Below are 17,206 nucleotides of genomic sequence, written 5' to 3'. Positions count from 1 at the left end.
CAACTACATTGGGGACCTTTTCATAAAAGATGGAGGTAGGTCTAAACAGTTAAAAAAGGAAGCAAGCATGGATTTCCCTAAATAGAAGCCACATTATTATTGGTCACTAATAAAAGCTTAACCAGTGTTGGTGGAAGATTTCATATGAGATGTGCTTCTAGGAAGTGATGAGCCACTTTGCAGTGGCTCCTATCACTTACCAAAACCTCCTAAAAGTAGCACTTATATGTGATGGATATATGATCTTCACAATATCTCTAAGAGGCAGGCACTATTTTTACCTCCACTTACTATTAAGGGAGCGTGTCAATAGAGCTTGAGTCACTTTTCCCAAGGACACAGAGTTGGGACAAAAATCTAAGAAATTTGATTCTAAAGCCTTGCACTTGTACCCTGCAGAAATAAGCTTTATGCTTTTGTTCTTGATTTTAAATGTATGATATGCTCACAGGAAAAAGTATGAATGTATAAAACTAGCCTAATTTGAAGTTAGGCACCCAGTGGCTCGTTATTCCTGTAATCCTGAGATCTGAGGGTTGCAGTTCAAAGCAACTTAGGAAGGAAAGTCCATGAGACTGATCTCCAATTAATAACCAAAAAAATCTGGAAGTGGAGCTGTGGCTTCAGTGGTAGAGGACCAGCCTTGAATGAAAAAGCTAAGGGACAGTATCCAGGCCCTGGGTTCAATCCCCAATACACTCACCCACCCCTGCACACAAACACACAAATATCTCAGAAAAATATTTTTGAACATCAAAATTTATTCAAAAAGTTATGGTCACCCACCACAATTCTAAACAAAAGTGGGATCTGCCCAACAAATGAATATGAGCAGGTACATAAATACACATGCACACCTACTTTCACTATTCATAGGAAACCAAATGATGCGTTGGCTGTATTACTTCCCAGCTTATTTCAATGAATATTTAGTTGACATTGTGTAATACTCATGGAACTGTGTCTTACTACTTAAACCTCATGTGGTATAATGCTTCACGAGCATTATTTTTAAGGCAAATACCATATATGTACCATACGTTGTTGGACAATGAACTACATTATAACATCTTTTTTTTTTTTTTTTGCCAGTCCTGGGGCTTGAATTCAGACCTGGGTACTGTTCCTGAGACTCTTTGTACTCAAGGCTAGTGCTCTACCACTTGAGCCACAGTACCACTTTGGACTTTTTCTGAGTAGTTTACTGAAGATAACAGTCTCATGGACTTTTTTGCCTGAGCTGGCTTCAAACAGAAATCCTTACATCTCAGTCTCCTGAGTAGCTAGAATTACAGGCATGAACCACCAGCTCATTCTGACTTTTGTGTTACCGCAAATAACAAGAGATTATTTTTGAGTGTAATCTCTTGTTTACATTTCTTATTCACAGGACAGATTTCTGGACAGATCAAATAGTATGGACATTGAGACATCAAATAGACCATGGTATACTCCTCCTTCATTATTAGCAAAGGCGAATGCCTTTCCAAGACTGGAACTAACAATAAAAAATAATACTAATTAAACTGTGAGCATTTTGATCAAGACCGGACTGACCAAATCAAGTTTACTCAGTAGCATTTTTGAACCCTTAGGGGGCAGCACAAATACCAACAGACATTCTCAGGCCCATGGTATTTGTCATATTGTTGTAGCATTGTTTTTTTTTTTTTGTTTTTTTTTTTTTACCACGTTTGCTTTGATAAAAAATTAGTAATAACAGAGTCATCAAATTTACAAGTAGGAGCCAGAAAGGAAAGTCAAGTTTGCAAAGATTTACAGCCTTCAGGAATATTCCGGAAGACTGTTCCAGATGGCAAGGGGCTGGAGCTAAAATGGTCTTTCCCATGTGGGCCTGCACAGGAGGCTAGGAAAGCAGGTCAGGGTGAGAGGAAGAACAGTGTCAGCCCGTGGGATTGATGCTGGTGTTCTGTTACCCAGTCAGAGGTGGGCTGAGGGCTCGGAAGTGCGCTTATCTTCCCAGACAGGATGGCAGGAAGAAGACAGCGAGCACATGACGGCCAGCTTGAGGAAGACCTTTGGAATCACAGACATAAGGTCAATGACCGCAGGAAACAAAGCGTTAATGAATCACAAGTCACAGAGCAATATGCTGTGACTTTAGCTATTACCACAGGGAAGGACAGCCTTAGTAGGGGCTGGGGTACAACATACCTGGAGCTGGATTGACAAACCCAAGGGGAGAGGAGGGGGTTGCCATGAATACCATCTTTAGGACATCTGTCACTCTGAACTTTCACAAACTTCATATAGAGAGAGAGAGACTTTTTTTTTTCTAGAGAAGTTCTATAGTTTCACTGATAGTAAATCATTGAGAAATTGTTAAATTTTAAACAATTATGACATAGATAGCTATTTTAAAAAATATGAGATCTTTAAGTGGTGACATAGAGTACCCAGAATATTTTCTTAAGTGAAAAACTGAATTGGAGCACAGACAGAGGCAAATGTTCTCTGTAATTCTTAGCCAGGTGGTAAATATTTTAGGCTTTGTGTGCACATGACTTGTGTCATAACTACTCACTTTTACAAAGACAAAGACAACATACAGATGAAGAGATGCAGCTGTGTTCCAATAAAACTTTATTTACAAACATACACTGCAGGACAGATTCCGTCTGCAGGTCATCACTTGGCATAGGTCATGATATCTGGAGGAAAAAGAAAACCCTTTGTACGTTGTGTCCTGTGGGAGAATAGGCTTCAGACTGCTCATACTGGTTAACCTTGAGAAGGATAAAGGTGGGAGGAGGAATGGGGGGGTGATAATTCATTTTTTTCTCCACTTATTATTGTTTTCTCTGATTTGAAACAGAACACATGTACTGCTTTTGTAACTTCTTCTTTGAATTCCTACAATGATGTAATTAGGCACTGGAAATTCCCAGCAGTACAGAAATGTCTTTGCCTAAATGCTTTGGCTTGGTATAAGGGGCTTTTGGTTGACCACAAACTCCAGAGAAACCATCTGTTGCTAAAAAGCCTGACTCAGTTTGAGATGATAGTAAGGAGAGCATGATTTTCTGATTAATAGGGGGCTAGTCCCACTGGGTTTTGCTTTGTTCCCCAGTCAAGCCACATCTAGGGCTCCTTTTTTTATTTGGGGTTACTAGGTTGTAAGGCAGATATAACAAACTAGATGACCACTGAAGACAGAGGCTGGGGAGGTGAAGGGTGAAGAAGGTTAGCCAAGAGGCACAGAGCAGGCTTAGCTTGGTAAGAAGTGGCATGGAATGTGTGTTGGGGAGTGGGGGAGCTGTCCTCACCTGTGCAAATCTAAAAGAAGGTCTCACCCCATCTCCAGACTACACCTTGAACCCAGCAGGCCAACACCTCCTGTCAAGCAACCACTACCAGGTTACCAGGGGAAAAGGAGAACTCTGTGTGACCCGCTTTCGAAAATATTCCAGAAAGGAGCAGATCTCTGCAGGAGTGAGAAGACGAACAAGTTGCCATAGTGGTTTAGAACCTGGGCATTAGCATGGAAAGTGCTGAATTAACAGCCTTGGGGAGAAGTTTCTGAATCCCTCCATACCTCTAGCATTCCTCTGAAGGGGAGAAGATAATAAGAGGGATGATACCCTCTATGGGTACGTGGAGTGTACATGCTACAAATACATGCTACAAACTGCAGGTGCTTTGAAACCCAAAGCCTGCCATTTTTCAACTCACCTTTTGGTCTGTCTAACTCTTGCTCTTCCAATCAAATCAGGGCCTGCCTTTTCTGGTCACAGGAAATCTCTCCTCCCGAGGCTTCTGGGGACTTAGGTTTGTTTGTCCTTGTGGGCTGAATTGTACACTTCTATATTACATACACATATAGGTGTGTGTGTGTGTGTGTGTGTGTGTGTGTGTGTGTGTGTGTGTGTGTGTGTGTGTGTGTGTGTGTGTGTGTGTGTGTGTGTATGCGTGCATGCATGCATCACAGCCAAAATTGAATGTAAGGTCTTAGGGATTTAGGATATGGCTTTACATAGTTTCGTGTGAATAATTAACTTAGAACAAACAGTGATTGCCAAATCCAAGGAGATTGCTTTGTGTCAGACCTAGTGCTAGATGTCTGCATAAAGAATTAATATGCAGGCCAGATGTGGTGTCTCATACCTATAATCTTAGCACACAGGAAGTGAGGCAGGAACATCACAAATTTTGAGGATCTGTCTCAAAACAAGTAAATGTCTAATAATACCATAACCTCTAGAAGGCAATCAGTGCCTCTATTTTATTGGAGCAATGGGGTTCAGGAAAGTAAAGAAGTTTCTTAAGAGCACCCAAGTATGTTAAGAACTTTTTTTCCTATACCCTCAGGGCCAAGCTGAGTTCTAGGCCCCTGGTGTATTCAGAGTAAATAAGAAGCAAAATATCTTTGCACACATCTCTGATGAATTAGATATTTTAAAGGTTGCTCTCTGAATGTAACTAACTTAAAAGCAAATCATCTGACCTTGGCTCTTGCTGCTTCCTGGCATCTGCTTAACAAACAGCCTTCCGCTTACCTGGAACCCAACCAGGGCAGCAGAGGGAGGGAAGCTGAGGCCCCAGTTGGATCCCGTTTCCTGTGGGGAAGTCTAGGGCCTGGCATCTGTGTCCTTGGATCCATTGTTCATGGGAAGAAAGGCAATAGCGTCTGGGTTTTCTCCAGAACCTTGAGGTACCTGTCTTTCAGAGAAGGAATAACCACTCTCCTCCTGTACAGAGTATTGTAGGAGGCCGGTCTTCCCTTGCTTTGGAGGTGGGAGACACTGGTGTGTGTCTGCATGATTTCCTTTATGTTTTTTTTTTTTTTTTTCCTACTCATTGGTAAGGTTGTACAGCTTTAGTTCACCATGTTATTGGGTTGGGGTTTTGTGTGTGTGTGTGTGTGTGTGTGTGTGTGTGTGTGTGTGTGTGTGTGTGTGTGTGTGTGTGTGTGTGTGTGTGTGTGTGTGTGTGTGTGTGTGTGTGTGTGTGTGTGTGTGTGTGTGTGTGTGTGTGTGTGTGTGTGTTGATTGTGGGGCCTGAACTCTGGGCCTGGGCGCTGTCCCTCAGCTCTTCAGCTCAAGGCTAGTACTCTACCACTTGAGCCACAGCGCCACTTCTGGCTTTTTCTGCTTATGTGTTGCTGAGGAATTGAACCCAGGACCTCATGCACGCAAGGCAAGCACCCTACCACTGAGCCATCTTCCCAGCCCTATCTTTTTTTTTTTTTTAAGCTCATCTTTTGTTGTTGTTATGTGCCGATACTAACACCTGAACTCAAGGCAGAGGCACTGTCCCTTAGCTTTTCTGTTCAAGGCGAGCACTCTACCACTTGAGCCACAGCTCCACTTCAGGCTCTCTGGTGGTTTATTGGAAATAAAAAGTCTCATGGACTTTACTGCCCTGGCTGAGCCTCAGCTGAGCCTCAATCCTCAGATCTCAGCCTCCTAAGTGGATAAGGATAAGAGGCGTGAGCCACCTGCACTTGGCTTGTATTTTGTATTCTTTACTAGCTGTCTTGGGGGTGGTCCAGTGCACCGGGACCTCTTTTCACGCTTCTTGGTTTCAGTGGTCACCTGCTTCTTCAATCACCAGAAGAAAACAAAACTGCTTATCCCCACAGAGGATTCCACGAAGAAGAGGACCAGTGCCATCTCTGCGCTGAACTCCTTCAGTCAGCCTTTCTCCATTACTTCTAGCTTTATGGGATAGATGTTGGGGGCTCTCTCTACCCTTTTGTCTCCAGGGTGGAGGCATACATTTAATTATCCCTCAATGATACTCCCCAGATTTTTCTGGGCTAACAGTTGCAATCATAGACCCAACATAGTCTCTTGTTGCCAAAAGCCAAGACTTTCAAATCTCACTGCCTGAGTTCAAGTCCCAGCTGTGGTTCTTATCCTATATGTGACGTTAAGCAAGTCCTTCAATCTGTCTGTGCCACAGAGTCCTCAGATATCAAAGGGAGAGAATAAGTAGTACTGTCTGCGGGCTGGCATGGCAATTAAAGGACCTAGTCCTCACAAGACGTTGGAATTATCCTGGCACATAACAAGCACTAATCAGTTATCAAACAACACCACAACATTTAGCAAGCTTTGCTTTTGTCCTAGCTGGCTTTTCTGTGGCTGTGGCCTATGACTTCCCTTACGCTGAAGAGAAACTTGTTTTATTCTCTTCTTTCCTGTGATTCTGGCAGCTTTATGAGAAGAAGAATGGAATTCTTTCATCCTTCCTTGTTTCTGCTTCCACATTCCAGTCTGAACTCATACCTGAAAGGTTTTCACACCTAAAGGCTTATCACTATATTTTTCCAAATAAAATCAGTCCCCTCTTTCCCAGCTTCTCTCATTACAGGAATAGTTATTATGCCAAGTGTGCACATAACACAGAAATGGTTGTGAGCAGTTGCTCTTGTGTGTCTGTTTTTCAGTGGTCTCGCAAGGCTGTCCTTGTAACCCTCCTACTCGGGAGGCTGAGATCTGAGGATCATGGTTCTTAGCCAGCCCAGGCAGGAAAGTCCGTGAGACTCTGATCTCCAATAACCACCAGAAAACCAAAAGCGGCGCTGTGGCTCAAAGTGATAGAGCACTAGCCTTGAGTGGAAAAAGCTCAAGCATAGGACCCAGGCCCTGAGTTTAAGCCCCATGATGACCGATGACAAAACAAACAAACAAAAGAGACAAAGTTGTTCTATGTAGCCCAAGCTGGTTTCAAATTCACCATCTTCATGCCTCTGCTACTGGTACCCACCTTAGTATTGTCTGTTTTGTTTTGTTTAATGCCTAAAACAGGGTGGTAGGCATTCAGCAAATATTTACTGAAGAAGCAAATTCATTCTGTCATCCGACAGAGCTTATAAAGAGCCTTGGGGATCCATGTAGAAGGGTATCTTCAACAAATTTTGACAGTGGCAGGGTGTTGGGATTGGAGATGGTCTTAAATTTTCTACTCTTTTACTTTCCTAAATGTTTTATACTGGCCGTATATTTACAATCAGATATGACCCTAAGAATGTTATACAATAGAAAAGACAATGGTGCCGGTGAGCAAGACATGTTTGCTTGCTCAGCAAAGTGCTCTCCTCTTCCTCTCTCTTTAAGAAAAACCATACTTGGTAAGAGAAATCTATATAAGAAACTCCTTTATGAGTTTTTTTTTTTGAGAAGGGATCAGATGAGCTTCTGTATCTCACATTGCTCCACCTGCCTTCCTCCCTGCCCCCCATTGTAGGCATTTGGCTTATTGGTTTTGAATGGGGTCAGGCACTAAGGAAAAGCCTTGAGACAGGATCTCAGTGTTTCCCTGGCCGGCCTGCAGCTCAGTCCTCCTGCCTCTGCCTCACAAGTAACTAGAATTACAAGAGCCACTGACATACCCAGCTCCTAATTGAGCTATGTTTCTATGAATTATACTTCACACAATAATTGTGAAGTGTCATACTAGTGTAGCTACCACCAAGGTCAACAAAGATAAACTAATCCACACTCCACAAATCCCATCAATCTTCTTCCAGTCTGACCCTTTCTCTCCTTTCCAAAGATAACCAGTTCCTTCTACCACCAGAGCCTTAGTGTTGCTTATTTTAGAACTTCACATAAATGCACTCAGAAGGTACAATATTTTATGTGTGCCTTTTTTTTATAGGACATTATGTTGTAAAATTCAAGGGATGGGTAAGATTTTATATGAAGTATAGAGGAAAGGGGAGAACATATTGAGATAAGCAGGGTGTGAGCCAAGGCCTAGGGGAAGAACATGCTGGGTGTGCTTAGGGCATCGGTCTGTGCTACGTGAAAGGAAAGAGGCATGAGTGAGGAAGAATAGTTGGGTACATGTTGGATCAGACCAAAGGTCTTGTGGAAGAGTATAGACTCGATCTCTTAGGAAATAGACATGGATGGTATCTCCCAAAGGCCAAAGTGTTAACAGAGGTTAGGCTCAGGTTGGCACTGGTGAAGATATGGTGGATATTTTGGTAGTGGGGCCTAGTTGGGGGACTCTTGGGTTATTTGGAGCTTACCTCTAAAGGAGATTCTAGGACCATCTCTCCAATCTCTCTCTCCTTTCTCTCTCTCTCTCTCTCTCTCTCTCTCTCTCTCTCTCTCTCTCTCTCTCTCTCTCTCTCTCTCTCTCTCTCTCTTTCTCTCTCTCTCTCTCTTCCTCCCCCTTTCTCCTCTTTCCCTATTCATGAGGGGAGCAGTTTGCTCTGTCACATGCCCTCCCACACACACACTGCCATCTGACACTACCAAATCTACCTATCTTGGGCTTTAATGTGTAGAACTGTAAGCTAGGCAAAAATGTTCCTTCTTTAAGTTAATTATATTAGTAAGAATATATTAATAAGGGCTGGGAAGATGGCTCAGCGGTAGAGTGCTTGCCTTGCATGCCTGAGGCCCTGGGTTTGATTCCTCAGCACCACATAAGCAAAAGAAAAAGCCGGAAGTGGTGCTGTGGCTCAGGTGGTAGAGCACTAGCCTTGAGCTGAAGAGCTGAGGGACAGCGCCCAGGCCCAGAGTTCAGGCCCCACAACCGGACCCCCCCCAAAAAAAAAACAAAAGAATATATTAATAAGTAACAAATATATTAGTAATTTCATTAGGGTATTGGAAAATTAAGTAATATAATGTAGGAGGGTTTTAACTGAAGTAAATACATGATCAAGACTACATTTTAGAGAACATTCAGAGGGCTAGAAACATGGCTCAAGTGGTACAGTAGCTGCCTAGTGTAAGAGCCTGAATTCAATGCTTACTACCATAAAAAATGGAAAGTTAAGTTAAGTACAAGGAATTACTTTAATCTCGTGCTCATGGTAGGGATTGCCATTCTCAAGTATAGTAATTTGGAAAATATTTAATTCTGATAAGCAATGTAAGAACTTTTGCTATTCAAAGTCCTCTTGACCTATACAATGCTTAACACACAGAGTACACAAGCATATGAAGTTTGTTCTCTGCTGACATAGACCCAGGATTTGTAAACTCTTCTACCCAACTACTGTGCTTACCACCCTAAGTCAGGTGAGCATTGCTCTCCTAGCTGTAAAGAAGTGGTGGTGCTAAGTTACCAGAGAGGAACTGTGGGAACCAGAGCTGGTGTGTGACTTCAGAGAAGCCTCTGAAGGATTCTGAAGCAAGAGCAGCTGGCCAGGGACTGGGGCAAGAGCATGAGAAGGAGAAAGAAATGGAACTTAGGTCATACACTCAGTGCTGTGGGAATCCAGGTTGAGCTCTTGGCTCTCTCAAGGATTAGCCCTGAGGAAAAGGAGATGGATTAGGAATTTTGCTTTATGGTCCAAGTGGCAACAATAAGGACCTAGTAGGCGAAGAGAGAGGGACAGAGAGATGAGGGAAAGAATCCGATGAGTAAAAGGGGCAATTGAGAGAAGTCCATATAGGCAAAGAGAAAGCATGGCTTGATATAGAAGAACAGGTCTATAAAGTTCAAGTTTCAAATCCAGTTAAAACTAGAGCATTTCAGAGCTAGAAGGGTTCACCTCCCCGCTTTCCTTACCCCTTTCACAGATACAGACAGAGGCTTAAATAACCTGACTACAGATTGTACAAGGTATCAGGGTCAGAAGTTATACTTCTGGATCCCTGTGCCTTCGCTCAGGATGGAACAGGGAGAGTGATACTACACACTCGGGAAGTGTGGGACTAATTCATCCCTGGCCTGCTTCAGCTACCAAGCTATCAATTTTAGGGAGAAAGAAAAAAACTCCTCATATCTGCTTTCTTACCCTCACCACCATCAACTTTTAGGGGCAGATAGATCTTGCTGTGGGTCACTGTCACGAGCATTATAGGACTCAGTGTGACATTAGTAGCATCCCCGCACTGAGTTCCACTGGCATCCTCTCTCCCCCATCCCTGCCCCTCCAGTGTGGTGATAGTTAACCGTGTTTCCAAATATTGCTAGGTATCCCTGGCAGTGTCTGTACTGGAGGAACAGAATTACCCCAGGTTAAAAACCAGTGTCTTATGCTGGATGTTGGTGGTTCACGCCTGTGATCCTTGATACTCAGGAGGCTGAGATCTGAGGGTCATGGTTCAAAGCCAGCTTAGGCAGGAAAGTCCGCAAGACTCTTATCTCCAATAAACCGCCAAAAACTGGAAGTGGTGCTGTGGTTCAAGTAGTAGAGAGCTTGCCTTGAGCTGAAGAGCTGAGGGACAACGCCTAGACCTAGAGTTCAAGCCCCAGGACCAACCAAAACAAACAAACAAACAGTGTCTTAGGTCAACATATATCAAATGAGTCAAAGACAATTGAAATGTCAAGTGATAAAAATTTTGTTGTAAAGCTCTTTTTTTCCCCAAAGTCCTGGTACTGGGGCTCTTTTGCTCAAGGCTGATGCTCTATCACTTGAGCTACACATGCACTTCCAGATCTTCATTGGTTCATTGGAGTTGGAATCTTGTAGACTATTCTGCCTGAGCTGAGACTCAAACTTTGATTCTGAGTTCCTAAAGAATTATAGGCACCAACCACTAGCACTTAGCAGACCATTTGTTAAGAATTAAATGACGAATCCTTTTCTAAGGAGTCTTTTATTAATTAGCTTTTGGTCACTGTGATTAAATGCTTGAGATAACTTAAAGACTCACTGTTTCAGAGGTTTCTGTCCATGATCACTGGGCTGTTTCTTCTGAGCCAATGGTAAGGCAGAAAGATTATGAGGAAGTGGGCATAGTGGAGAAAAGCTACTCACCTCATGGTGGCCAGGAAGCAGAAAGAACCAGTAAGGGACCAGGGATACACATACCCTTCAAAAACATGTTCCCAGCTGGGCAACAGTAGCTCATACCTGTAATCCTAGCTACTCAGGAGGCTGAGGTCTGCAGATCATGGTTCAAAGCCAGACAGGCAGGAAAAGTCTGTGAGACTCCTATCTCCAGAAAATGAGAAGTGGTGCTGTGGCTCAAGTGGTAGAGCAATCGCCTTGAGCTAAAGAGCTCAGGGACAGCCTCCAGGCCCAGAGTTCAAGCCCCACAACTGACTAATAACAACAACAAACAAACAAATAAACAAAAACATGTTCCCAGTAACCCGCTTTCTCCAAATTCCCTGTTTCCTGGTTTCAACCACCTCCCAAACCCTTCTAATGAGAACCACCAAGGACTGGATCCATCCAGTAGAGAACAGGATTTCAACACGTGGGCCTTTTTGTTTTTCAAAGTTTCAAAAGATAATTTAACAGCAGGAACTATAATCTAATCACATAATATCATATTATATGACATAACATTACATATTTTGCCTACTGATAAGTAGCACAGTTAAGTTTATTACAAGCATTATTTCCTAAGACCATTGTGTAAATGCTCCTTTTGAAGTATTATAGCTTAGTTAATAGTATTTTATATTATAACATTAAATCAATGATAAATCTATATAATGTAGTGCATGGGAGTTTTAAGGAACACCTCATCTACACAGGAAGTATACAAAAGGTGAGTTCTTCCTTTATTCAACAAATATGTATTGTTTCTCTACCATATGCCATAGCCACCCTTAGGATTTCTAGGTTTTCCCAGATAATGAGAGATGAAAGAAAAGCCAGAGAAGACAAAGGATTCACAGTGGAAATGGCTAGAAAACAAAGAGAAGATCCTGCTTCAAAGGTCAACCCAGAAACATAGTGGCTAGCCCCTGGGCTTTGTGGGCAAGTGCACCTATATGAGAGGCCCTGGCTTGCTGGGTCTTAGGCAAATTGCTTTTTACCCCTGGTTTCCTTGTCTGTGAAATGGAGATTGTAATAGTTATCACATGATTGTTTTGGAAACATTCATAAGATGATGCATGCGATGCTCCTAGCTCAGGGCCTAGAGCCTAATCAGCACTGAACTAACCTGCAGGAACAATTCTAGTCATCTTGATGTAGTTTACATTATTTTATAGTTAGGAGCACATTTGATGTTCTCAGTAAATGTACATCAAGGCAGCTGAAGATGGGAGCCAAGTTATTGGAGTAGTTCCTTTAATTTTGGCCATCTGGTTAACCCTAAGTAAAGGGATGTTGATTTTATCTGTGTTTAGTTTTGAGGTATCATAAATATTACTAACTTGTTATTTCCTGTACACTTAGAAGCCGTGAGAGAGGCAATTAAAAGAGACGATCTCTCATAGTGAAAGTAGAGGCCAGTTATTAGAAATTGAAAGCGAGGAAATATAGGATGCTGCATATGTCTTTGAGATGCAGCACCGATGGTGGTGGTGATAAAATGTCTATCAAGTGCTTAGAAATGAGCTGGCATAGGGAACACCAAGAAATGACTCTCAGTATGACTAGTATACAGAACAGAGGGGGAAACGTATAATGTATGAAAATGTTGAGCTTATGCACAAGACAGTTACTGTATAAGCATGAGCTTTCACTGGGACTAATCAGCTATGTCCCCATTTTGTAGCTATGGATGCTGAGGCACAACTTGCTTATAGTAACCCCATAGTCAACTGTGGAAGCATCATTTAGAGAAGGTGATCTGGCTCCAGAGCCTGGGCTTTCAACTATGTAACTTATCCATAGCCTTTAGCATCCGAACTACTTTAAAGTATAACAAAAGCTTCTGTGCTATTAATATAGTGATTCCCACCATTAGAAAAGCACAGCCATGGACATCAAGGAGAATTACAAGCTATATAATTTAGCAATGAGCACATAACTGACCTTTGAACAGGAAGTTGCTGTAGAATGCTGGGAAGGCAGCTAGCCTGCAAAGACTCATGGGAGTCAATGGGGATGAAAAAGAGGAGAACTCCAGTGTATGCATTGCTCCCAGGGGACTGGCAGTAACATGAGAGAAAGAAAAAGAATTACAACTACAAGGAGCAACCAGCCATGGGAAGGTTTACTTCTCACAGTGATGAATATTCACTGGAAGTAAGGAAAGGGGGTTGCAGGTGGAGGGAACAGGACAAAGATGCTGATGTTTGAAACAAACATCAGGATGGCAAGTGATCGATGTACTTACCCGGCTGGATTTACAGGAGATGTTTTGGGGTTTACATTGTAATAAGAGTTGAGGTTTCAGGATGCCGTGGTTGGATCTCCAATAATCTGATTCTGTACTGTTTTTTCCAGGCCCACATTTTCTTAGTGCGATGGTTTAGTTGTTAATTATTAAGTTTGATCTCAGGGCTGCTGTTCAATCTCTGTGTGATCTTGGTCAAATGAATCACCTGATGTCTCTGAGCTTGTTCCTTCATCTGTAAAGAGGGAGATTGGAAGTAAAGATCAGGGGGTCCTTTGTACTTTCAGCAGTATTAACTTCTAAGGTGAACAGAAGGACATTCTGCTAGTTCAGGGAAATGAGGTCTTTATCCTTATGTGTTTTTGGTGTTTTTGTTTTCTTTTGTCTTAGAAAAGGAGAAAGGCCACAGTGACTTCTTTCTGTGCTGAAGAGAGAGAGGTGATTTAACCAAAAAGAGGAACAACATTCTCATGTATTTTATGTACATGTATAATGTTCATCAGGATGGTTGGTTAATTCTTCGTTATCTAAAGACATTGTTCTTGATACTATGAAAGCTACATTTTTTTATTAGGCACATGTAGCTCTGAGTTGCAGGGACACCATGAAATACCGGCAGCCTGTTCCTCCATATTGTTGTATCATTCTTTGTACATGAAAGTCTATCATACCAGTAGGATTTCTGATCTTCTGAAGTACCTGGTTCTCAAGAAGGTAGGCAGAGTGACACATTGGTGATACCAGCCATCCCCAATTACCAATGTTAAATCAGTAGAATTTTCCCTAATGACCATCATGCAAAATTCAACTTGGAAAATGTTTACAATGCCTGCTATGTGTAAGGCACCAAGCAGGAAAATGAGGGCTATGGCTACCAGTATGGCTGATCAAAGCCAGTGACCACAATAAAAATGCAAAACAGGAAACTGTAACCTGTATCTGATTAGTTGAGGTGCAGCCATTTGGAACACAAGGGTGTAATTGATCAGTCTGCAGTGTTTGTAAGAGGGTGTAGGTATGCACATGCTCTGAGAGAGGTGGGGGAGGAAGAGAGAGAGAGATCAGACTGCATAAAAGTAGATGGGCCAAAATCCAAGCTACTCGGGAGACTAGATCTGAGGATCGTGGTTTGAAGCCAGCCTGAGCAGAAAAGTTCCTGAGACTCTTCTCTCCAGTTAACCACAAAATGCTGGAAGTGGAGCTGTAGCTCTCTAGCCTTGAGCACAAAAGCAAAGGGACAGCATCCAGATCCAGAATTCAAGTCCCAGGATGGGCAAAAGGAAAAAAAGAAGAGTAGATGGGTTTGTAATAGTCTTCCAGTGGAAAACTTTATAAGGGATGCTTTGATCTTTTTTGTGTACATGTTATTACTCAAGAAACTGATTCCTGGTGATAGTTCAGTAGCTCAAATATACACAACAACAACACATACTTGGACACTTTTCCTATTTCCAAATCCACTGAAAACATCCATTACCCTAGACATTCATTGACCCAAGATGTAGGTAGGACTCTACAGTTGTAGTCCCTATGTCCAGGCCCTGAGGGAGGTCCCCAGGTTCAGAAAGTCTCTAAATATGAAAAATATTTTTTTCATGCTCTACTGTGGCTTGAACTCAAGGCTCACATTAGGCTCATGGCTGGTGCTCCGCCGCTTGAGTGCTCTACCACTTCAAGCTTTTTGCTGGTTAATTGGAGATAAGAGTCTCTTGGATTTGTCTATCTGGGATGATTTTGAAATTTGATCTTCAGATCTCAGACTCCTGAGCAGCTGGCCTATAGGTGTAAGCCACTAACACTCTGTTGCAGGTCCTCCCAAATACTGGGCAAGTGATCTACCACTTGAGTCACACTCAAGCCCTTTGGGCTCCTTCTAATTCTTTGCCATTACTATTATGAAATTCCTGGTGGAGACTGAACAGAGGACTCTGATTTTCATTTTGCTCTCATCTTCACAGTGTGGGGCTTGTTTTGATTGCTTGAGAGCCTTACCTGGCAGGGCTCTGTGAGCTCAAAATGCAAGAAATTTGTTTTGTTTTTCTGGTCTCACTTCACATATGTGTACAGTATTTTCCAGATGCCCCCAGACATTGGCTTTGCAACAGAATGCATGAAGAAATAGCTATGAGGATCTCACTCTCTTCTAGGCTAGACGTCAAAGAGATTTGCAGAAATGAAAAAAAAAAGTTATTCTTTTCATTCTAGATATTTTGTTTTTGAAAAGTATAACTTTTTCATCAAGAATGTTATTTTAGGGGGACGGGAATGTGGCTCAGTGATAGAATGCTTGCCTCGCATGCATGAGGCCCTGGGTTCAATTCCTCAGCACCACATAAACAGAAAAAGACAGAATTGGGCACTGTGGCTCAAGTGGTAGAGCGCTAGCCTTGAACTAAAGAGCTGAGGGACAGTGCTCGGGCCCAGAGTTCAAGCCCCATGACCGACAAAAAAGAAAAAGAATGTTATTTTGGGGCTGGGAATGTGGCTTAGTGGTAGAGTGCTTGCTTAGCACACATGAAGCCCTGGGTTCGATTCTTCAGTACCCCTAGACAGAAAAAGCCAGAAGTGGTGCTGTGACTCAAGTGGTAGAACACTAGCCTTGAGCAAAAAGAAGCTCAGAGACAGTGCTTAGACCCTGAACTTAAGCCCCAGGACTGGCAAAAATAAATGCTATTTTTCAGGAGTGAGTGGCTCAGACTTGTAATCCTAGCTACTCAGGAAGCTGAGATGTGAGGATCATGGTTTGAAGCCAGCCCAAGTAGAAAAGAGACTATCTTATTAGCCAGCAAAAATGATGGTCTGGAGATATGGCTCTAGTGTTAGAGAACCAATAATAAGAAAGGAAAAAAAAAGATAGGCCACAGGTCCTAAGTTCAGGCCATGGTACCAGTATAGAAAAAAAAATTATTTATACTAACATGTGATACATTTAAAACAATTCTTTTGAAATCAATTAATACATTACTGTCAAATATTTTCTTCCTTGAATGGGTATGTAGCTAAGTGGTAGAATGTGTGTTTGGCATGTATGAGGTCCTGGGTTTATCCCCAGCAGCAAATAAACAAAGTTAAATAAATAAATTACTCCATTTTAGTTTCCGATATTGAATATCAGTAGATACAACCCAGAAAAACCATATCATATAAGTTTTTTTAAATGATGCACACCAACATGATTCATCAAATAAATACTGAATCTTTGAAAAACTTTTTTCTTTGTGTATGTGTGTATGTACATGTGTGTACGTGCATGCATGTGTGTGTTAGTTTTATGGCTTGAACTCAGGGCCTTGTACTCTTGCTTAGCTTTTACTCACTGTTGATAATCTATCACATGAGTCACACTTCTGGCTTTTGGCTGGTAGATCTCAGCCTCCTGTGTAGCTAGGGTTACAGGCATGAACCTTCAGGGTTATAATCGGAGGTAAGATAATAATAAAGGGATTATTTCTACTAGAGGGGAGAGTACATTGAACAAACATGGTCAAAAGATAGTGTGATTGTTTTTATTCATGTTTGTAAGTATATCAGTGGCTAGTAAGGAATAAAAAAAAGTGAGGCACAGAAACAACCACACTAGAAAGCACGCAATATTTCCCATGGTCTAACTGAACACACATCACTTGTTCCTGACTTTTCCTGGTTAACAGAGTTTCAGAGCACAGGTTCTGGGTTCCCTGCAGCTCCCGGAGCTTTCTAAGACAGCATTGCTGCTGACTTGTTCCCTCCAAGGATTATAGTCTGCTTTCTAAGGGAAGTGACAGCATATCCCACAGAAGGCAGACTGCTGAGGGCCCTTTCATACCTGGGATGTCAGCAGAGCACTCTTTCTTCTTGTCAAGTCCAGTGACACAGGGCTGAAGTCATTTGGAATGGGGAGAGAAAAGGCAAGGGGGAAAAAAAAAAGGAAGAAAGAAAAGAATAAGAGTTCCAGTGGCAGTCTGTCAGCCTAAAGGCTGAGAAGCCGTCACTATAGAAGTCCCATCTTGGGAGGGAAAAGCAGGCCACAAAATAGAGCTTGAACTTACTTCAAGTGAGGTACAGAAGAGTGAAGGCTTCGGATGGGAAGGGGGAGGTGGGGGATGGGTATGGCGTGTTCTCATTCTTGTGACTCTGACTCACTGAAAATGATCCCTCCCTTCCCTTTTGGGGGCCCCTTTCCTCCACTTTCAGCTCCAAAGTGCTGTTGTAACTTTCTCCCACTTGTCTTTACAAAAATCCATCTTGTGCATGAATGCTAAGGTGCA

The 17,206-nt window shown here is 42.3% G+C and overlaps 1 long non-coding RNA gene across 2 annotated transcripts; it reads right to left on the bottom strand.

The window, feature by feature from the left end:
* Positions 1 to 785: 785 nt before the first annotated feature.
* Positions 786 to 16,981, bottom strand: LOC138833979 (uncharacterized). 2 transcript variants are annotated; one of them, XR_011373979.1, is made up of 4 exons: positions 16,765 to 16,981; positions 12,960 to 13,194; positions 12,656 to 12,771; positions 786 to 2,037 (listed from the first exon to the last, which is right to left on the bottom strand). It is a non-coding gene; the product is annotated as an uncharacterized lncRNA (long non-coding RNA). The 2 variants fall into 2 exon arrangements; XR_011373980.1 differs by lacking the exon at positions 12,656 to 12,771.
* Positions 16,982 to 17,206: the final 225 nt, after the last annotated feature.

Source organism: Dipodomys merriami, unplaced genomic scaffold (assembly GCF_024711535.1).
Source record: "Dipodomys merriami isolate MVZ:Mamm:240054 unplaced genomic scaffold, mDipMer1.0.p SCAF_21, whole genome shotgun sequence".
Taxonomy (NCBI): Eukaryota; Metazoa; Chordata; class Mammalia; order Rodentia; family Heteromyidae; genus Dipodomys; species Dipodomys merriami.
This window is presented reverse-complemented; position numbering and strand designations above follow the sequence as displayed.